General features: G+C 44.5%; 1 protein-coding gene and 1 long non-coding RNA gene across 5 annotated transcripts in view; one reads left to right on the top strand and one right to left on the bottom strand.

The window, feature by feature from the left end:
- The window catches only part of Arhgap26 (Rho GTPase activating protein 26), a 411,283-nt gene that overhangs the window by 335,032 nt on the left and 52,926 nt on the right, over window positions 1–23,325 (top strand). The gene's annotated exons all lie outside the window — the stretch shown is intronic.
- LOC142847763 (uncharacterized) lies at window positions 9,778–12,364 on the bottom strand. Its single transcript, XR_012910297.1, has 3 exons — window positions 12,289–12,364; window positions 12,159–12,216; window positions 9,778–9,793 (listed from the first exon to the last, which is right to left on the bottom strand). It is a non-coding gene; the product is annotated as an uncharacterized LOC142847763 (long non-coding RNA).

Raw genomic sequence — 23,325 nt, 5'->3', positions numbered from 1 at the left:
GGAGAAATAGGACCAGTACATCTCCAAGGATGGAGGATATCCAGTAGGTGCTTAACGATGACTCCTAAAGCCTCCTTCCACAGTGATCAAGAGAGTTAGTATCCACCCAGTGCCTGTAAGAAACTAGTGATATTTTAAGCCAAGAGCACATGCTTTTAATCTCAGCACTCAGGAGGCAAAGGTAGGCGAATCTCTGTGAGTTTGAGGCCAGCCTGATCTACAAGAGCTAGTTCCAGGACAGGCTTCGATGCTACAGAGAAACCCTGTCTCGAAACATTCCCCCCCAAAAAATAGTGATATTTTAAGGATGTAAACAAATGCTAAATAAAAAGTAAGAGGATGCCCCACTATGGACATTACATGCCATATTAATGCTGCCAACTTAGAAACTCCTAGGCATATGCTTTCTTCACACTGGTCGGATGGAAGGAGAATATTAAGACTGATAGAAGCATGAAGGATGGGGGCAGTTGCACCAATGGCAGAGGCGCTGACTTAGGTACTCTGGCTGTGTAAGTGGTCCTTACCCCCCAAAAGTATCTCGCTGGGCAGTTACCTCACAAATAAGATGAATTTTCTCATCTTCTGATCTTAGCACATGTGCACATATGCCTTTCCTGATTATTGCCATTGACCTAAAAGATGTGTGCATGCTAAATGCTTGCAGTTTCTGCCGAAGGCAGCTGACCCCCTGTGCCAGGACCAGCAAGCTGTGGGCCAGCAGGCTCTGGAGAGGATACATGCACCCTGATTCTGGAGTGCTTTCTCTGAAGCACTCCAGGCTTTTCTGAATTTGGTTCAGTTGCTCTCTAATGAGATTTGAACCTTACTCAGAGATATCTCTGGATACCTTTACCTAGATTTTATGCATTTGGCCAAGTACATGCAGCCAGCACCACTTGAATACCTACTGTGTGCATATGTTCTAAGTGATTTAGAAGCACAGGGGCAGGGAATGTAAAGAAGGGGCAGAAAGAGCAGCAGGGTGCAGGCCCTGGGCTCAATGCCAGCTCACCCCTTCCCTGAAATAAAAAAGGAAGCAGGTGGTTTCTGCTTCTGCGGATTGCATATTCTTACAGAGACAGGAAAAGAATAAATGAGTTCTGTGAAGAAAACTCAGAGACAGTAAGGAGACACATTTGAAGGACAAGAGGAAAATGACTTTGTCCCTCCCTGAGTTTCTGCATCCACGAAGTGAGGTGATTTTTGTCCCTGTAGAAAGTTGGCCTGGACCTCACTCTCAACACCCCCCCCCCCCCACTGTGAACACCACTGTTGTTGACACTACTCTGGAGCCTGCTCTCCCTCTGCACACACAGCCTCTTCTCTCTGTTCCCTCAGTCCTGACAGACACTTTAGCTTTGGGGGAAACTACGACACCCCCCCCCCCCAACTGTTTTGCTCACTCTCTCCCAACTCCCTGCTTAGAATCTAATCCTGCAGGGAGGGACTGAGCCACCTTCACCCAAGACCTTCTTGGGTAGGCACTCATATTCTGGAAAAACCTAGAAACCCTCAAATCCCATGGGCTACCTGATGCATAGCTGTTATTAGTTGAGACCAAATGATTCACAAAACAAATATATGCATTAGACAGATGTTCATCAATGGCATTTTTAAAGAGAATTTTATCCTCGGTGTTGCTGTATGGCAAGATAGTTACACCAGAATGCACAGCGGGCTTTTCTCAGAGTGTCGCTATTAGCCACGTTTTGGATTGTGGATGATGAAGAGAGGCCTTCTGTAGAGAAAAGTCTTGTGTCAGATTGAAGATTCTGCCACTCACTCACCTGTAGGCAGGGAAGGTCTCCCCAGACTTTTGCCTGCAAACTTGGGGGATTCATTTACACACAGCGTAGCCTTTTCCTGTGACTCCAACTTACTCCCTGCTGTATGGGACATATCTGAAACTTTGTTCTGCTTCCTTGGGCTCCCGGGGCTGTACAGGCTGCAGCTCCTTGAGTAGTTGCTCACATTGTCTTGATGTGAGTAGAGAATATTATTGGCATGGTCTTCTGTCTTTTCCCCATGTTGTCTTTTCTCCTACCTGCCTTTTCCATTTTCCTACCCAAGATCTCACTCACTAATCGGAAGCCCCACTGGGTTTCCCTTGCTTAGAGTAGGGCTTCCTGCCCAGTTGAACCTGGATTAATATGTTTGGTTATTAGCTGGCCGCCATTTCTATGATATAAAAACTACTTGAGACAACTCTTACACTTTGGTGGCCCAGGAGAATTTCTTTTTCTTGTACCAGGGCAGTCAGCAACATTTGGATCCCTAGAGCTTGTCAGCAGAGGAGTGTCGGAGGAGCCGGTGGGGTCTCTCCCAGTGCCTGCCCCACCAGATCCCTGTTTTCCAGGAACACAGGAGTCACAGTGGAAAAATGCTTCACCTCATAAACGTTCTTTTCCTTTCTCCTTTGCAAACTAAAATATACAGTGTCTGAGTCTTTTCTGTAGACTTCCCAGTCTTATTCAGTCATCTGAAAGAGTTTCCCAAATCTGCCTTGACAGTACCGTGCATGCTTCAAGCCTTGGGGTTTATAATTATGGGTCTGAATGAATGGATCTCATTCTAAGTTAGCTGTCCTCGGATGCCTTCTGGCACCCTATTTTATAGGAATGTAGGTGTTAGGCATCTTCAGTCTGAGCTTTGGATAAGTTCTTTGGGGAAGGGGATTTGTCCTGGTTTTCAGGACTATTGTGCCCCTGGGGGAACTTTGAAGAAAGCCTGCAGTGTAATTTTTTGTCCCATTTCTCCCATCATATATATCTATATATCTATATCTCTGTATGTAATGTGAGGATGTTATAAGTAGATTCAGTCTCCCTTGGGTGGACTAAATTAACGTTAAAGTATGTTTTTGAAAGAAGCTTAGTGAATATGGGGGCAGATGCTTCCTTGGATAGAGAAAGAGTCTCATGACCTTGTTTTCAACCGCTCCCTATCTAGAAAGCTTTGTGGATCTTCCAGAGGCTTCTCTTGGTCTGAGTAACACAGGTCTTCTAGGACTGTCTTAGTTTGATGCAAAGGCTCAATGTATGGTTCTGGATCAGCATCCTGAGCAGCACCAGAAGCCTGCTAGATAGATTAGACAAATCCTCACTCTCACACAGACACACCCTAGCCCGCCCAGATCAAACTCTCTGGTGAAAGTGTCCTGCAGTCTCTGCCTTATCAAACCTCACAGGTAACTCTGACCTTGCTAAGATCTGAGGACCACCATGTTCAGTGGCAGAGGGCACAAGGCTGGTAGACTTCCCTGAGAAGAAATTTACAAGTTAGCTCATTGCAAAGTTCTTGGGGCTAAGTCTGAACCAGCCCTCCATTGGCTCATTGCCTGTGCAGGGGTGACAGTACTGGGACTGTCCCGAGCCCAACCCTGGCTGAAGTCACTACTCCTGATGCTGAAGGTGAAAGGCCAGACTGCTTTCAGAAGAACACTGTTGAGTCACCAGGGCAGCATTTTCAGCGCAGCCCAGCCAAGCAGTCTTAAATGCAGACCTCATGATCATCGAAGAGGCTGGATGACTCTTAGTCTAGCTGATTCTTTCCATTGATTGTTCATTGTGTGTGATATGATATAATCGAGATGCTGGTATTGTCAGAACAGTTCTCATGGTATATGGCACTAGAGGTAGATGCACACTCTGTACTCTTGCTTTTGTTTTTAATCTGTTGTGACACGAAGCAGCCCAGATTACAAACATTGAGACAACTTTAAAAGTGAAATGAAATGTCTAAGACGGGATTAAATACAAATAATAAAATGCAGTGGAATTTGTAGAAGCACTCTCTATTACAAGATAGGCTTCAAGATGTTTGTACAAAGTCAATCAACAGATGTACGAGTTTTCCTGGAGGAGCCTTGTCAAGCCACCCACCATGTTGTTTCTCTGGATAGTGCCAACTGGAACTACACTAATTAGGTTATAAACTAATTGAGGTCTTAAGTCTTCACCAGGGAATAATTTAGCCTCGGGAATTCCTCTGTAGTTTCTGACTCTGTGTTAATTTAACTGCCATTATGGCAAAAGGCAAAACAATTTGTGAAAAAAAATCATTCTAAAATGTGGGATCTCAGTCATTTACTTGTTAGCTTTTCTTCTGCTGCCTACCAGCTTCCTTCACAAAGAAGCAGTGTGCTGGCTTCCCCAAATACTCTTTACAAGGTGAAGACAGCTGGTGGCTCCATGGATAGTGTCAAAAATGCTCAGAAGAAGAATAAAATGGCTGTGTTAAATGCTGCTCTGTTGCTTCTACTTGACATGTCTTCAGGGAAAAGGGATGGTGGTGTTCACAGAACAATAAGGTAGAGTTGTCTATCCAAGGGAACATTTGCAGTCCTAAGGAGAGACAATGATGTGATTAAAACAGCATAATACGAAGAGGGTTTCTTTATAATGGTGTTAGTGCAGGAGAGTCACATAAGACTGTTCAGAGCATGAGGGCTCGTGACCACCAACCAGTCGCCATCTCGAGGCTGAGAGGACATGGACAGAAAGTGGCACCTGTGATGACTGAGACAGATCGTCACCTTGACAAGGTCCGGAATCATCTAGAATACACACTGTGTGGAAGATACATTGTTTAGGATAATTGAGATGGGAAGATTCATCCTGGGTGTGTGAGGGGTCATTCCATGGGCTGGGTTCTGGACTGACTGAAAAGAAGAAAGTGAGCTTGGCTTTATTAGTCCTAATTCTCCGATTCCTGACTTGGTTGTGATGGCGCCAGCTGCCTCAGGCTCCCACGTCCATGTCTTCCCCGCCCCAGTGGACTATATAGTCAAACTGTGAGTGAAATACACCCTCCCTTCCATTGCCTTTGTCACTCCAGTGAGACAAATATCTCATACAGGATCAGAACCACGAAGTGGGAAAAATTAGAGCCAGAGCTGTGGAAGGAGCAGAGGTCTGTACCAAGGAACAAAGCTATGAGGAAGCAGGCGGCTTCAAGGAACTGGAATACATGCCTGGGCCCCATGCTTCTCTCCTGTTAGTTTTCCAGGGAACCTTACTGTTAACTCAGGAAGCTCGACTGCTGTCCCCAAGAAGGAAGCAGGATGGAGAAGGTATCAAGTGGCTGCCCAAGCCATCCAGCAGTCGTACAGACTGCTCACCTTGACAAATGGCAGTGTACCAGAAGGTAGAAGAGTAGCCAGTGCGAGGCAGGGAGTCAGTGCTGTGTGTGCTGGAGCCCACCGGCCTGTGGAGGCTCGCTCAGTGAGGAGGTGCACAGCAAGGTAGCTCAGCTCACCAGCCACGTCTCTTAGCAGCATCAGTTAATTGGTCTATTAGCTGATCCGGGCGGAGTTGAGTAGTTTGGATATACAGCTAGATTTGACAACAATTCATGTGCATTACATAACACTACTTAGGCAAGAACCCATGGGTATAGACATCAGAAGGTGTGTGTACATGTCAGCAATTTTCCTGGGAAGGTAGAGAGGAATGGATCTTTCTGATTGTCTTAGAAGGAAACAAATGGGTGGAGAGTTCATGGTAGAAAGAACAGCTTTTCATTTCAACAGCATCCTTACATAGTGAACAAATCTATTTATTTTTAATAAGCATTGGCGTTTTTTGGACAAAAACTCAGTTAAAATACATAGATGAACCTAGTTTTGAAATCACCTTTTATTCGTTCTCTTAAACCTTTGGAGTGTGTCATTGTTAGAAGTGATTCTGTCTGTACCTTTAAACTGTGATCTGAGAGCAGCTGAACAACATGTCCTATACCAGTAAGTCACTGCTCTAAGGATTCTAGATGACATTCAGCTCATCGAGTCATGCATTCTTCCAGTGGCCCTGCGACTCCTCTCTTGGCTTGTTCAGTGTTCCAGGATGGTAAGCAGTGGCTTGGAACAGCACAGGAAATCTGTTTTGGAGAAAACTGAGTGTTCTCTCAGGTAGTTAGGTGGAGTGGATTTAGTTAGACCCCTGCCTCAAGACTATTTCAGAGTTCATGGTTAAACTGGGAATCTGTAACTTAGAAAAGCAAAAGGTATATTTCACCGAGGCAGCTATTCATGAAGTCCTCCCAAGGCCTGGCCAACACTTCTTGATGGAAGCAGTTCAATTATCTGGAGCTATATATAGCGCTTTCACCTGATCTGCAGTTCCTCATCTACATCTACCTAATTTCCTTAAAAAAAAAAGCTCCATTTTAAAGTTGAATATATAATGAAAAAAGCCTTCACTCCTGACCTTTATGGAGACACCTTAGAGTTACTCAATAATAGTCAGCAGTTGCCCTGGTAACCTCAGACACACTGCTCAAATAACCTGCATTCATCACCATCCCCTGCCTTCAGCGCAATGAGATCACCTGCTTAGTGTTAATGGAAAGAGGACATTTTAGTACGTTTTAACCCCTTCAGCTTCTCCTGCAAGGAGAGAGGTGGTGGTGTTTGTGATTACTCACTAAATGATTTTCGTTTGTTTCTTTCATGACTAAGGCACTGAAATCGAGTGAAAAGCTCCCTAGTTTTTGAACAAAATGGAAAATCTTGTTCATTCTGTTTTGTTCGGTGATAAACACACTTGCAGGCTAGAATTCAGGATGGACGTGACAAGTCTGTCCTCATTCGAGATCACTGAAATGGTAAGCAAGGCCCACTAACTCGTGTACTTTGACTTGAAGAACCTAGCTAGAAGTTGACAAAGCCAATGTTGAAGCAGGAGTGAGGTCTCTTCAGATGAGCTGGTGGGGTACACATCTCGGAGGAAGCCGGCACCCTGGAGCTGGTGGGGTACACCTCGGAGGAAGCCGGCGTCCTGGAGCTGGTGGGGTACACATTTTGGAGGAAGCCGGCACCCTGGAGCTGGTGGGGTACACATCTCGGAGGAAGCCGGCGTCCTGGAGCATCCAGATGCTGTGTTCCACACTGCAGATTTCAGAGCGGGAACCCTGTGTGCTTCTGGGGCAGAAACAGTTCCTCCACCTTCAATCGCACATGTCCTCGTTCCTATTATTCTTTGACCCAATGTGTGAAAATGGAAATATGTCCTTCGTCATCCCATGGCAGCATCCACAACATTCAGTTGTCATAGTGAAAGCAGATTGGCAGGAGGTCAGCAATCCAGTAAGAACCATGGGCATCCTGGAGACAACACCCACGGAATATTAGTAGTTGATGTGGTTGATGCCATCCTAACAGACAATAGTTAGATCCCATACTGTCCCCATGGAAGTCTTCAGACAGTCTGTTTCTCTCTCTCTCTCTCTCTCTCTCTCTCTCTCTCTCTCTCTCTCTCTCTCTCTCTCTCTCTCACACACACACACACACACACACACACACACACACACACACCAGTTGCAGTCTCTTTCCTTTCATTGTTTATCTCTCTGCAGTTCTTATTTTCATCTTGGTTTTTCCTGTGGAGGACAGAACCACCAGCGGGGTATTTGCTGCTGTGGTCTTTCTGCCCCCCTTTGCAGTAGATTAGACACTTACTCAGACCCTGTTGCTGAAGTTGCTCTTCCAGGCTCTGTGGAAGAGCTAACTTGCACAGTTTGCTCAGATCCCTATTGCCCAGATGTGGGGACCAGACCCACAAGTGTGACAGCTCACTGCTGCAGTTTAGTAGGACAAGCAGCTCCGTCGTTTACACAGAGAGCCTTCATGTTGAATGAAGCATCTTTACAACTGTATATCATGTGTGCAGGGTTCCCATCCCTCTTCCATCTGCTTTTATGTTGATGCTTTTCTTATGTGTGTTGGTTCAGCTTGCTTTAAGTTGGCGAGAAGAGTTCTAATTTATGACCCACCCAGCTTTCTTAGCCTGTTCACTAAGAGGCTACCTCTTAGAATCTACCAATTATCTAGCACCAGCTTAGAAGAAATCAGACAGTGGGTTTCTAGTGGTTTTCACATTTCCAATACCCTTACATTTATTTTCTTTGCATTAAAGAATGGTGTAGAAAGGGAGAAAATATCAAAAGGAATGGAAAACCGGAATCTGCCACTTGAATTCAGGGCATATTTAATGCCTATTCCTCTTAACATTTCCACAGGGCATGCTTACACAATTACCTTGTTTTTTTTTCCTTCCAGGTAGCAGTTTATTGATATTTGTAGTGGCAAAAATCTGTAAGACTTTCCTATATTAAGCCCTATACCAGCATCCTGTTAAATCGACATCTATTGACCATGGCATTGCTTCCTGACCTTCTGTAGAAGGGAAAGTTTGACAAGTCACACGCTACGCCAATAAATAGGAGTGTCACCAATGCACTGCATTCCAGACCCACGTCTCTGTGTGAGGCTAGGGGTCTTCTTCTCATCTTTGTCCATACAGAAATTCTCAATTAAATTCCCTCTTCTACAAAAGCCAGTTTTGAAGTTCTACCTGGAGTTTAAGCATGAATCGTTTAGATCCTGTGCCCACAGCAACTACCCAAGTACACGGTTGGGGTGAAACTAGCTCTCCTCACTGTTTTTCTTTGCATACCTGGCTGACTTTTCCAGGTTCTTCTTCCGCTTCTAGGAATGCCAGCTCCTGGAGCTTCTTTGTTTCAACTGTGTACCAATTCCAGGGGCCACACAAAGGGAGGCTTAATAAAACCAGCATTGAATCAATCCTTCAAACACAGCCAGCGCTGAACCAGAGCAGAGACTTGCTTAGCCGTGACCTGAATGCTCCTGTTGCAATGGTGTGAGCCAGCTTTCCACCGTATGCCCTATTTTGTGTGTGTGTGGGGGGGGGAGTTTGCCTTATCCAAGCAAGCTCATAGTATAAGCCACCAAACTTGATGTGTATCATGAAAGATTAGTCCTCTATGTGCAAAAACATTCAGAGAAACCTAAGACCATCATCTAGGATCTAAATATGTCATCAGTGTGTTGGCCCCCAAACAGGAGAGCAGTGTGATTTCACGCAGACTCGTGATTGTGTGCTTTGTTCTCCTCTGGGGTCATGTAGACCACAGCAGTTTGAAGTAAATAAGGAAAAGAAGATGCAAACTCTGTTCAATTGAGCTACCCCATGTCTTGCCACCTAAGAAGATGATAGCCCCACTGTGGAACTCACCTGTTTCCACCTAGCAGCCAAGAGACTGAAAGTGTCTGGACAAAGCTGGGGTCTAACCAGGACCCTGGGGAGCTCTGCTCGGGTATTGCAGAGCAGAACATGTGTGCTGAGGTTCTGGGTGGGACAGTGTTGTCACGGAGGAACTTCAGGGGAACAGAAATACATAACATCAGGCTTTATGGGGTTTTGTATATGTGGTATGGGAGGTGACCCTTCTTCCATGTCACCTCATGAAGTCCTCAGTAAAAGATGATCCCTTGGAACTAAGGGGGACAACTTAGTTGGTCAACTGCTTGCCACTCAAGTCTGGGGGGAATTGAGTTCAATACCCAGCACCCACATGAAAACCCGGACACAGTGGCTTATAACCTCGGTGCTGATAGGTGGAGGCAGGTGGATCACTGGGACTTGCTGGCCGTCCAGCCTAGCCTACTCGAGAGGGCTCTAGGTTTCAGTGAGAGCCTTTCTCTCAAGAAACAGAATGGACACAGATCCTGAAGAGGGACACTGGGGTTGACCTCTGGCCTCCACATGCCAGTATGCATGCGCACTTGTACACACACATACAACACACACATACAGACACACGGGAAAAGGAAATAGTGACTCCTTGGTACTCAGTGTTTCACGGTATTGAGAGCTTGGTCTGTGGGATGTGTTGCTCACCAAAAGCTTTCTTTGAAAGGGGCGGGTTACATGGTCTCTTAATGCTTTATCTCTTCAGAAGAAATGAAGATAGCATCTGCTTCATAAGGCTGCTGTAAGGTTTAAATTAAAACGTTCTAGCACAAATATGCTCAATAAAAGTTACTCGACAAAAATACGGTCACAGTTAGTCTCCTAACAATGGCCAAGTCATTGATTGGTCTTTGGAGGTTTTACTGAAATGCCAGGTCCTGTTCGTGATGGATACAGAGACAAAAGGGAAGTCGTTTCCCAAGAACAACCTCCATCAGCATGACCAGACCAATCCCAGTTAGACTTCTGACCATTCACACTTAAGCTGTGTGTAGCCAAGGCATCCACAGCTCCTTCATAGCTTGAGTCCTCTTGGATTTCTGTAGGTCATAGGCAAAAGGGGTGTGGTTATGCAGCTCAGACCAGGAATACAGGAAGAGCTGTGTAAATGAGTCCAGGCAGAGCAGAAACTCCACAGAGGCAGGGCCAGTGGAAAGAAGACAGGGACCAGAAGTTTTTGATATGTCAGTCCTCTTGGCATCTGAGGCTATGCCTGCTAGTTGTCTCTGGCTCCCTTTCCCATCCTGTGTGTCTGCACTTTGCCCCACAGCACTGCTTTCTCAGAACTTGGTATTGCCCGGACCCTGTGGGTTGCAGTGCTACCCCCCAGCTATACTCGCATTAGAATTCTCCCCAAAGCTTCTGGTGAATGTTCTGTTTCTTGGCTGTGCTTCCTGAGAAAGAGTCTAGTTGCTTGACCTCAGCTCTCTTCTGAGCCAAGTCACTGGTGGTGGCCAATCTATGGTCCAGTGGCTTTGAGGCAGGAGAGTTGACAGTTTCGTGGCCTGATGGGGCCTGAGGTAGGCAGAGGCTGAGGATGCAGGTAACGTATTTTCACGTAGCGATAACTTGGCTCTCCAGTGTTTTGGAAGTCCCACTCACATGACAGGAGCTAGCTGCACTCAAGAGTGGAAGGGTAACTGCTAAAGAAGCAAGTTTCAGAAGAACTTTATAAAATGCCATTAAAAATAAGAAGTAATAGAGAGTCCAGATAAAGTGCAAGGGTCTTCTTCACCCAGCAGCTCCTTTGATTACAGCTATATGACTCAACACGGCAAGAGTTGATTTTATAATCTCCATTCCTCCTCATTTGAGACATTACATTTGATATATTACTCTTGGAAAAGTTGAAAAATACGTGTTACATCTTAGGAAATTTTCCTTTGATCTCAAGTACAATGTTAATAATTAAATTTTATTTGTAGAGTTATATGATGGAGAACCTTATTCTTTATTGCTGTAAGTTTTATACAACAATTCTTTATGGTATAGAATGGTAACTGGAAAACTTGAATGGGCACATGACTAAGCAAAATCAATCATGTGTTTTCATGTTTTTTTTTTTAAACTGGGGCTGCAGCAGTATTCTGTCTTGCCTTCCACCATGGTGAGCAACCATAGTCTCTACTGCCTAGGACCATTGCAGTCATCCCAGTGTACCAAGAGCAAAAAGTAGGAGAGAGTGGGAGCGTAACTAGGGGAGAAGGCTTTCTTGAGCCCTCCTTGGCTTTGGGGGGTTGAGGGCACACGCATGTGTATTCATGTGTGTATGTGTATATATGTGGGTACGTGCATACATGGAAGTCAAAGGACAACTGGGTAGGTCAATCTTTAAGTACTTTCCACATTTTGCCTGTAATTGGTTTGGGCCTTTGCCATGTAGGCCAGGCTGTGAGTTTCCATGCATTTGCTGTTGCTATGTGGCAGCATCACTGGGATGACAGGCTTGTGTGGCTGTGATGCTGGGATACAAAGGCAAGTCCTCACACTTCAACAAGCCATGTCCTCAGTTTAGTCTTTGGTTCTTTGAGACACGAGCCTGCTATAATCTTAACTGGCCTAGAACTTTCTGTTTAGATCAGGCTGGCCTCGAACTTGTGATGTTCTTTCTATGCGTGCTTTGGAACCTGTGAGATCGTGCTGTGCCACCACACCCAGCTAACAGCGTATTCTAGTTCAAGGAGTTTGTTCTCCTCTTTCCAGTGTCACTAGAGCTTTAGTGTTTCTTTTCTGCTTGTATATTTGAGTTTTTAAAATTGTGTGATGCCAGAGTTCGAACCCAAGCCCTCACATAAGCTAGGCAAGTGTCTACCACTAAGGTGTACCCCACCCAGGCTTGATTCTTTTTATTTCAGTTATTCAGTATGTAAGTGCATTGCAGACACCCTTCCTTTTACTCTGCTTTCTTCGTCGAGATTTGTAGATGGTGTGCTTGCTGCTTTTTTTGCTTGTTTGTTCTTAAGAAATTCAAGGTTTGTGGAAACCAATTCAAATGACCATTAGCTTCTACTTTCACAACAACATAATTCTGAACTAAGATATGTGTTGTTTGTGCATAATGATACCATTACACATTTAATAGGCTGTAATGTAGTGTAAATATACATTTGATGAGTCCCGGATAACCAAACTTTTCATCAGCTTGTCTTCTCACTGCCTTTGCCTGAAAACCGACACAAAGCTCATCAGTTAGGTCCTCACTATGCGACAAAATTCCTGACCAGAGGCAGCTTACAGGAGAAAGGGCTTATTTCAGCTCACAGGTCAAGGGGATCCAGTCTGTCGTGGCAGCAGGAACAGGAAGCGGCTGGTCATAGAGAATCAACTGTTAGAAAGGAGAAAGATAAATGTTGGTACCCAACTAGCTTTCTCTGTTTTAGGCAGTCCAGGGCCCCAGCACATGGAATGTGCTACCCATATTTAGAGTTCCCACCTCACTTAATCTAATCTTGACCATCCCTCAGAGACATATTCAGACTTGTGTCTAGATGATCCTAGGTCTTGTCATGTTGACAATAATGCTAATCATAGGCACTGTCGTCTGTGCTTGTCTGTTAGAGATGAGTATGATAGGGCGAGAACCCTGGATAATGGCAGATAACAGAAATATAAAATAACTAAAAATAGGGCAGATGGGAAAGTTGAGATTCAGGCAGGACAGTGAGCTGGGATGGGCAAGGAAAGCTTTGTGATCAAATTTGCACTTGAACTTGTATCTTGAACGATGGGTTAGATTCAGAAATGAGACAGCAGTGAGAGGTTAGGATGCAAGGACACAGGGCAAGCACAGGGACTGCTAACAGCTAACTTGGGGCAGGTGCCTTTTATCTGTAATATTGCAGTTATTTTGTTTCTTGTGTCAATATGATTTTTACTTCTTTAGGCATTAAATTTGGGAAAGCCTTCCTATCCCATAATTTTATGCTAGCCGGATCCCCATGGAGCATCTTCTCTCAATTGTGTAATTGACTTGCCTGAGATGCTCCCTATTTTCATCTTAGTTTGCTTCACAGTCAAATAGGTCTCGCCAACTGGAACTTTTTTTTTTTTTGGTAACCCATGTTTTCTCCCACAAAAAGCCTGTTTCCATTTCTAAGTGTCCTAAGGTCCTATGATATGCTCCTTGTAAGAGTTAACCTTTCTGTTTCTGCAATAACACCATGACCAAAAGTGACTTATAGAAGAAGTTTATTATGGCTTGCATTCCAAAGGGACAAGAGTCTCTCATGGCAGCCAGCAGCAGGCATGGCAGCAGGGGCAGGAAGCCGAGAATTCCTATCTTCTGCTGCAAGCAGAAAGAGGGAAGTGGGACTGGCCCATATAGTCTCAGAGCTCATGCCCAGTGATGTATTTCCTCCATCAGCATTGTACCACCTCGCCAAACAGTGCCACCCACTGGAAACCAAGTGTTCAAATATCTACACCTATGGAGGACGTTTCTCATACAAAACACCACATGTTGCAAAGAGGCCGCTTGTTGGTTCCTGGCTGCTCAGCACCTCGGACTCAAAATAATCACACAGAAACCATATTATTTAAACCACTGCTTGGCCCATTAGCTCTAGCTTCTTATTTGCTAACTCTTACACCTTAATTTAACCCATCTCCATTAATCTGCACATTACCACGAGGTCATGGCTTATCAGCAGTTTCATCACATCTGTCTCTGGCAGCAGCTCCATGGCTTATCTTTGACTCCACCTTTCTTCTCCCAGCATTCAATTTAGTTTTCCCTACCTTTCTCTGCTCTACCCTATCATAGGCTCAAAGCAGTTCTTTATTAACCAATGGTAATCACAGCATACAAAGGGAAATCCCACATCAACCACATGCCTTCATCTGCTCTGCTTTGACTTCTATGTTATCAAAGGTAACCAAGTATATTTGAAAAGAAGCTGTGTTGCTCCCTTTGTTGCATGTAACTGCCCCAAACCAGACACATCAGAGTGGGTCTGATAGCTGAAGCTTTCCTCAAGGACTGCTTTCCTTGGAATCAAGCTGTCTCTCTGAGGCAACTGGGGCAGACCAGATTCATCGTGGCATTACTAAGGGGAGAGTAAAAATAGCCTTACAGAAAGGGCCTGCTTATTTTTACTCCACAGATAGAATGACTATGTTTAGCCTTCAGTTACTGGGCTCAACCTGCAGAAGTGCACTCGGATTTTATTTTCATTTCAATAGGCAACACCAGTTCTCTTTCTCACACTGTAAATGAACGAGAAAAAGTGTATTCCAGACATTCAGCTATAGCTGACACAGTCACAGAGTGTCATGTGCTTCTGAACTCACTGCCTAGTCCCCTGCTTCAGGAATGCCTGCTTTCTGGCTATCCGTGACCTTCCTGGGTCCTAAAGGTATGCTATTCCTCACAGGTTTCTGAAGACTGTTCAGTCGTGTAAACCTCCCCGTGTAGCGTATCTTTAATGAGAGGTGACAGAGTCAAGACCTTTAGTGCCAGCCTGGGCAGACTTAGCAAGCAGGATTTCTGGTTGCAATACTAGCACACCTAATTCAAAAATTAAACCACTGAAATGGAGTTCACTGCCTTACAGCTGTGCTGAGCACGTGTCTACAGCCCCGCGTGCCATGGCCAGGGGCTCAGGTATTACATTTGAGAGCCAGCTCTTGCCATCTGCTCAGCTTTCCTCTGCTTTCCTCTTCTTTGATTCCTAGATGATCACTCTCAGCTAAACTGCCACAGAAGTGTGAGTTCAAAGGAAAAGAGAGAGGTTCCCATTCCAATAGCTTGGGCAACCACATGGGCCTAATTCTGTGCACCCTACAACCATCTTTGCCAGTGTCTGGGCAGAAGTGTGATGCTCTTTTGAGCTAGGTTTGAGTTGCCTATTCACCGTTGAGTGGGCAGGGCCTGTGAGAATGGAAATGGGGTAATCCTCAGAAGAGAGAGTACCAGGCCATGGGCCCTTCTTAGATCTACTTAGTGAAGGGCTTGTCTTTTCATCCTGGTAAAAGACTGTTCCCTTCTTCCCCCGTCCCTCAGTAGTCTCTTCACATTCTCTAAAATGTCTTTTTTAAAAGTGCAGATGGTTGTTGCATAATATAGTTCTAGTTTGATGCCTGAATTCGTCAATAATATATTTAATAAATTAAAGCAATGCCATCTTCATTTGGAACCAGTTGATCATTTAAAAACCAAGTTCATGGTACCAGGCTTTTATTGTCAGTACCATCATAGATCATTAGATGGAACACATGGGAAACATGGTGTCCTGAGGCAGGTCACTTACTTTTAGTCTTAATGATAGTATTGTCATCTTAGAATTTGATTAATAGAGGAAAAATCTGAAAAGAACTGGCCCTTCTCTTAGGTAAGAGCCACGGATATGTAAGAACAGTGTCTCTTTGGGCTCTGCAACTCTTGGAACTGGGAGGCAGGCAGATCAGTGGTGGAATCTTCTGGAGGTCTGCCAGAAACACCAGGACAGCCAAACGCCAGCTTACGAACTGCATGAACATCTACAACACGTGGGGACGTTCTCTAAACCTTTGAGTATGAATAAGAACTAATTCTCCTGCCTGGAGCATACTGAGCTGCTGGAAAATTCCACCTTAGTGGTTGATGCCTGGTTCATAGCTCTGAGAACAGACCTTTCTCTGAGGTTGACACCAAGGCTCCATGGAAAGGATGCTGAAGACTATAAATACTCATAACTAAGCGCCAGTGTGTCAGGCACTTTGCATATACTTACTTAGTCATTGAAAGTCATGATGTATTATTTTAATACTCTGTTACATATAAGGAAGTGAGTGCTAAGAACTTACTGAGCATACCTGAGAGTAAAAGCTGAGATCAGAACCCTGGCTGTTTAGCCTGTCTTAGTCCAGTGTCCCTAGCCTTCAGTTAGTGAAGGTCTTAGTGACTTTGTACGTACAGATTTGCACAACTGAACCCAGCGTCCCTCAGCCACCATCTTGATTGCTTTGATGAGGTGGTTTGGTCAGGACAACTACTGAACTTGGGTGTGTAAAGTAAGACTCTAAAGCAGCCCAGACACGCTGCCTTTCCTCGATCCTCCATTTTCTGATGTCTCTCAGATTCAGACAGTGAAGACATCTGGGGAGCTAGCAAGACCACGGAGGATAGTGAGCAGTGGACGTGTACCTATGGGCAGTCAGCTGGCTACATTTCAGGAGAAAAGGATGGGGGAGGCAGAGGCTGGCCTGAATAAGCTACAACAAAGGACAAAGACTGTAAAGGAGGAAATGAGGCCCTCAAGGAGGAAAGAGTAGGATGTGTGTTTACCGGCCAGCTCCTGTTGCCAGGCAGTGGCCTAGAAGTTTTATGTACATCATTCAGCTTCCGCAGCCCAGGCAAGTGTGCACCTGTTGTAAGTAGGCACATTTTACTTATGGGAAGCCTTGCACTTAAGGGGGAAAAATGAATTGTTCAACACCACAGAGCTGGGAGGGAGAGAAAGAATTTGAAATGAGGGCTCTGTAAGTCTAGCTAACAAGTCTCCTGGAGTCTTAGATAACTGTCCCTCATCACCATGGTTTTTGGGCCACAGATTCTGAGGTTTGACAAGTGCAGACAGCAGACCAGTACAGCTCTGCCTATGCAGAGGCAGCACTGTTTCCCTTATCACAGAGAAGGCAGAGAAAGGAACACAATAAACAGTCCCCAGTCCCCAACACTTGATACTTAATAGATCCAAGCATCCACACTAGTTTGCTCGTCTCCCCTGCAGAATTCATAAGGTTCTGCTCTCAGGAAAGCCATGCTCTCATCCCGCTACCTCTCATGAACACCCATGTATGAATAAGCATGCATATGTGTGCATGTGCCTGTGGGAGACAGAGCTCACCCTAAGGTGTCATTTCTTAAGACACCGTCCACTTTATCTCATAAACAGCATCTTCCACTGGCCAGGAGCTCAACAGTCATAGTAGGCTTGCTGGCTAGTGAGCCCCAGGGATCTGCCATCTCCACCTACCCCCAGTGCTGGAAGTAGGGTATATGTCATGATGTGAGTACCAGGCATCAAGTTCAAATGTTCACATTAGGGCAGAAAGCACCTTTCTGACAGAGCTACCTTCCCAGCCCACAAACTACGTTTCTCATATGCAGAAGATCTCCTTCGAATTTGCCCATTCCATAAAGTAAGCAAAACCTTTCCCTGAAAAGCTGACTTCCTCACTAACAGGACAGTGGGGTGTGTGCTAGTGGGGTGTGGGTTAGCACAGCCCTTGTCTCTGGGGTAGGAGCCTTCCCAGAGCCTACTTATCACATTCCCATCCTATGGTAGGCTTGGGAACCGGGAACTGAACTCCATTTTGTTCCCTTTCTTCCTTGTAGTTCTTGGAATTCAGCTATCCCTGTGCCCTCAGGCCTGAACTTAGTTCAGTCCTCTTGATAAGGGATAATTTTACTGCATGGGCATCGTATCTATTTCAAATCCTGCCCACCATATTCACGCTCATCTCTTGCCAACAAAAACTGGGGCAGCATTTTGAAGATTTGCAAACCTTTTCAAAATGTTGGCATTCGTGTGTTATTTCAAGTCTTTGTGTGCTAACAAGTTCCGTATGTGTGCATGTCACTGGAGCACAGTTGGGTGACATGCGCCAGGTATCTGGCGACAACTGCTGTCTGAGCATTGTTGAGAACCAGCAAAAATCCAGGAGCTTGAGATTTGTTGTTCTTTTTAAAAATTCACACAACTCAGTAAAATTAGAGTAAAAATAAGTGAAGATTTACAGGCCGAGAGAGAAGAGTATTTCAGTGTAAATCTGCCTGAGCCACTTAGCTGCCATGAAAAGAAAGGGGGGGAGGTAGTGTGATGGGATGTAATGTTCAATTGCCTGTTCAAAGAAGACTAAACAAGCCACCCGTTTATCAGTTTATCATAAGAGGGTTTATACTAATGCTTGTGACTAGCAAAGCAGGCAACATCTTGATAGCAGTTTGTGCAAACAATAAAATGAGGTTCTTCATATCTAGGTGTTTCTCCCATCAGTTCTGATTATAAGTGGGGTATAATGTTAAATAGTGTCTAGAGAAAGCATGTATTTCCTGGTGTGTGTCTTATTGTGTAATATCAGATGCAAGGCAGGATCCCTCTTAAAAGAGTCATCTGTCCAGTTGTCCATCCTTGCTTTCAAAAGGAGCTTTGCGGCCACTGGCTCAAAGCTGAGTATTGTAGACATGATAGATACCTAAAATTCACACACCTGTTATTGGCTGGCAGAATTGTGGGAGGATAGAAAAGTGGAAGTACTGATCAGGAGATAGAATTATTGAGCACCAGGAATGTCTTTCTCCTGTATAGCATTCACGAAGCATGGAGGAAGCAGAGTCAAGAAACTAGACAGCCACCCCAGATCAGAACTCATAACAGTTCTATCTGTACGTAGACCAAGTTGTTCCCATCCACAGGTGATGTGGGAGTGTCATATATCAATCTGTTGATTTCATTGGTTAAGCAATAAAGAAAACTGCTCGGCCCTGATAGGTTAAAACATAGGTGGGAGGAGTAAACAGAACAGAATGCTGGGAAGAGGAAGTGAGCTCAGACTCGACAGCTCTGCTCTCTGGAGCAGATCCCATGCTCCTCTCTCTGAGGCACACGTGATGAAGCTCTGACCCAGGATGGACGTAGGCTAGAATCTTCCTGGTAAGTGCACCTAGCAGTGCTACACAGATGATTAGAAATGGGCTAAATTAATATGTGAGAATTAGCCTAGAAGAGGCTATATAGAAATGGGCCAAGCAGTGTTTAAATGAATACAGTTTGTGTGTTGTTATTTCGGCATAAGCTAGCAGGTGGCCGGGGTGCTGGGGACGCAGCCCCGCCGCTCATATTACAACACACAGGGTATGTATGGGCTTTTTTATTAATAATAGTTAACTTTTTTCACTTCCATACTAGAGATTGATCCTTAGAATTGCTAGGCAAGTGCTAGACTGAATTATGTCTCTAAACCTATTTTTCTATTTTAATTTTGAGGCAGATTTTCACTTTGTTAAACATGATGTGTAGGTAAGATGGACTTTGAATTTTCAACCCCCTTTCCTTAGTTTCTTTAGTGATCTTAATGAGAATGGGCCCATGGGCTTGTGTTTGAATGCTTGGTCACCTTTGTGGAGCTGTTTGTGAAGGATTAGGGACTGTTGTATTGTTGGAGGAGCTGTGTCACTGAGGATGGACATAGAAGTTTCAAAAGCCCACACCATGTCCACTTAGCTCTCTCTTTCTTTCTTCCTCATGCTTGTGAATCAGGATGTCAACTCTCAGTTACTGCTTCAAAATCATGCCTGTCTGACTGCTGCCATGCTCCTTACAGTGGTAGTCATGGACAATTATGAAACTGTAAGCCCCTAACAAACTCTCCTTTTCCATAAGTCCCTTCGGTCATGGTGTCTTATCACAGTTAGGAAAGTTAACTAAGACAGAAATTGGTACCAGGGAGTGGGCTGTTTAGTGATGGGTCTGACCATGCTGCATCTGGAGGAATGTGGAAGGTTTGGGAACTTGGGACCAGAAAAGTGGTTCGGTGCTATCAGCAGGCTTAGTGGACCCTCCAGCAGGAGCTGGGAAGGCAGCAGTGCCGAGAGCAGTGTGAGCTGTGGAGGCGCCTGTGGGAGTTTCGAGGAGAACAATGTTAACAACTAGGCTGGAGGTCATTCTAGTGATGTTTCTCAACTAATGTGACTGCCTTTGTCTTAAAATTCCCCTGAGACAAAGTTGAAAAATAATGGATTATTAATTTTCCTAGTGGAGGAGATATCAAGACAGCCTAATATGGTTCTGTCTTGTGGTTATTAGTAATTATTCTTATGCAGGTATGCAGAGGAAAAGAACAAGCAGAGAAAAGTGAAATACAAAATGTATAGGTCAAGAAGAAAAAGAGCACCAGGGAATTTAAGGTTGGAGCCAAGGCTTGTACTGAATGAAATAAAGAGAGGCCTGATGGGCGGTTGAATAAGGGGAGTAATACTCCCAGGGAAAGACACCCCCCCCCCGCCCAATTCTGCAACTTGTAAAAGGAAAAGGATTTTTCTGTTCCTAAGAAGCAGCAACAAATTAAAACTTATCAAGGTGGCTCCATTGTGGTGGGGTGGCCAAGCCATCATCTGTGAAGTGGTTCTGGGTTAGAGTCCTGGAGGATGCAGGAGTAGAGGGGTTGTAGACACCTCCTCAGTGAAGGATAACCTCTGAGGCCAGTGGTGTGGTAGGGAAGTCACTGTGTGGAGGCCCCTATAGGCCATTATGTGGAGCTGTGAACATGAAGCCCGGATTATTGTGGAGACTCCAAGATGTTGGAGATGTCAGAGCCATAGGATGATTGCCGAGCAGAGCTTCACATAGGGAGTGGAACCGTCCCAGGAGAGAAATGTGTGTTACAGTCAGCAAAGATGGAAGCCATCTAAGGCCATCTAAGCCTTTGACATCAGACGTAGAGCTAGGCTGCCTTTCTTTGGTCCACTATATCCTCACTATTCCCCCTTTCCTCCCTTATAGAGTAGTAATGTGTATTCTGTGCTATTGTATGTTTGGTGTGTGTGATTCGCTTTTTGATTTTACCATGAGTTATAGTTAAGAGATTACTTGAGTCTCAGAAGAATCTTTGGACTTTGAAACTGTGGTGAGATTATGAAAGATCATAGAGACTTTTGAAGTTGGGCTAAGTACATTTTGCATTATGGTGTAGTTACAAGCTTATAGGGATCAAGGAGTAGAATATGGTTGTTTGATGATTAAGAAGGCCCTCTGTAAGCCTATATGTTTGAGTCCTTGAACCCCAGTGGTGGGATTCTTTGGGAAGGATCAGGGTAGGTAGTCTTGCTGAAGTAGGTGTGTCTGTCACACAGAGATCTTAGCACCCCACCCATTCCCAGTTAGTTGTGTGCCTCTTGCTTGTGGTTCAGAATGTAAGTTCTAAACTACTGCTCCAGCTGCATGTTTGCAGCTATGTTCCGTCACCATGATGGCCACAGACAACACCCCCCCAAACTCTAAGACCCAAATAGCTTCTCCTGTAAGTTCTATCACTTCTATAAGTTGCCTTGATCATGATATCTTATCCCAGCAATAGAAAAAAGTAATTATGACATCTCCCAAGTATCTGGGATTAAAGGTGTATGCTGTAAGACTGTAGTAATGTTTACTACTGTCTTGAACCATTACCAAAGTCACTGCCTTGTTTAGCAGTTTATATCTGCACTGCTGAAATACTGCTTGCCTTCCTCTGAGGTACACACTATTTGCCTCACTGCCCAGGCAGGCAAGAACCAACGTCTTGTGAAGGTGACTGTGGTGCCCAGAACCTGGACAGAAGGGATGTTTTGCTTCAAAGCCTAAGTCAGAGCCCCAATGGAATTAGAGTTCTGAGTCATGCCAAGTAGTCTTGAGCTCCAAATGAGACTTTGTAACCTCAGATTTGGGGCCAGGGTGGCTGCCAGTCTGCTCAACATGAGGAATCTGGTTGTGGCAAAGCTGAGGGATGGAGTGGCATTAGGGCAGTTCTGGAGGTTTAGCTTTAGAGAGACAGAAGTTTTACTATCCTGAGCAGAATGACAGGAAGGCCAACAGTCTCATCTTCCAATAGCCTCTGAATAATATTTTGTCACCAGCATTTAAGAGAGAGAGAGAGAGAGAGAGAGAGAGAGAGAGAGAGAGAGAGAGAGAGAGAGAGGAGAGAGAGAGACTGAACAGGTAATATACAAGGTCAACTTGTGTTCTGTTTCTCCTTTAACCAGCTCTGAGACTCTGTCCCAGGCAAAAGCAAAAGATGAAGAACAACTTAGCATATTTTTTTTGATTTTTCAAGACACAACTTAGCATATTTATTGGTAAGAAGCTCCTTGAGTCGATGCATCTCTACCTTAGCATTCTATGTGCACAGTTACAGAGCACAGAGGAACGACTTCTGAAGACATAGGTAGTACAGTCAGGAAAGAAAACCTGTCTATAGGTGCCCAGCCCACAGCCATTTGTTGTCTTAAAGAGGGGAGTATGTGAAGTCTCCTGACATCACATAAGCTTGCCTGTTCACACAATTCACACACAAGGAATAGAAGAAACCGACCGCAATCATTACTTCTAGGGAATCAGCAGTAGGAAGGGAGACTTGTTTTTCCTATACTTTCATACTATTTGGAAATTTCAATGACTAATATAGATCATCCAAAGCAAGATTAATAGGAAAGTAAATAGAAGACTACATATCACCATTAAAGAGTTGAAAGGTATTCAAATGTTTTTATATTTACAGATGTATACTGCTGTCTCATGGTTGTCAATATCCTTCATGGGAGTATTTTGAGTCTGTGGCTTATCACCAGGCAACCCTGTAGCAATATAGGATTACCTAGGATCAGAAGTAATTGGAGCCCTCATCCAAATATTTGCTGATAGACAACCTCTGAGTTCCTAAACAAGTGAGCAGTAAAGTCCTACGTTGCATTCCTCAGCCTCATACCTGCCAGGCGCTGATAAGTACACATGGGCAGGTTCTTTGATATGTGTCCAAATCCATTATCAGAGATAAGCAAGTGTAAGTACAGACCCGTGATTTAACTGCATTTCAGATTTGATAGGGAGTGGCAGGAAGGATCCCAGACAGAACCGTATGTGCTCGGAATACATCTGTTGCTCCAGCTCCAAGTAGGCCCCCCTTTCCTGGGATGGGAGGGCCCAGAAGTTCTGTTCTGTGTTCTCCTCTGTTCAAGGTGACACCGGGGCCCAGTTTGATTTCTGCAGAATAAGCGTAGCTCTGTTTTTTAACAGTAAAAATGTAGATATTCATTCAAGATCATGCTTGTAGCTGGCAGAATTCCTAAGCAGATAGGATTAGGAAGCGAAAGTCAGATGCGGAGTGTGCCTACAGCTTGAGAATGTGCCTCTCCAAGGGCAGTGGTTAGAACGTGCCAAGGATTCTACCGTACCTCAGTGGAGCACCTTTTTCTTTTACAGGTAATAGTGTTTCCAGAATGGCTTTATGAAAATATTTTGCTTCTTGTTGGATTCTTAGTATTTATATGGAAGGGCTGGAAAACATGGTACATTCCTTCTCTGAAAGAATAATGAACACCAAAATGTAAAAGATTTTGTTATAAATAGCCGCCTCCACCTAATAAAATGATCCGGTTGAAAAGTGTTAGACTGTTGCATATTGTCCAATGTGTGGGAGAATTAGCTGTTTGTTTCATTTTGTAAAATCAACACTCGAGGTCTGTAGCACGAATGATAAAAGCCCAAAGACAGATATTGGGGTTCAATCTGAAGATCAGAAAAGCAAAGCAGCCAAG

The sequence above is a fragment of the Microtus pennsylvanicus genome, chromosome 4, assembly GCF_037038515.1.
Source record: "Microtus pennsylvanicus isolate mMicPen1 chromosome 4, mMicPen1.hap1, whole genome shotgun sequence".
NCBI classification, from domain to species: domain Eukaryota; kingdom Metazoa; phylum Chordata; class Mammalia; order Rodentia; family Cricetidae; genus Microtus; species Microtus pennsylvanicus.
The sequence above is the reverse complement of the archived record's forward strand: the minus strand, read 5'-3'. Positions and strand labels throughout refer to the sequence as shown.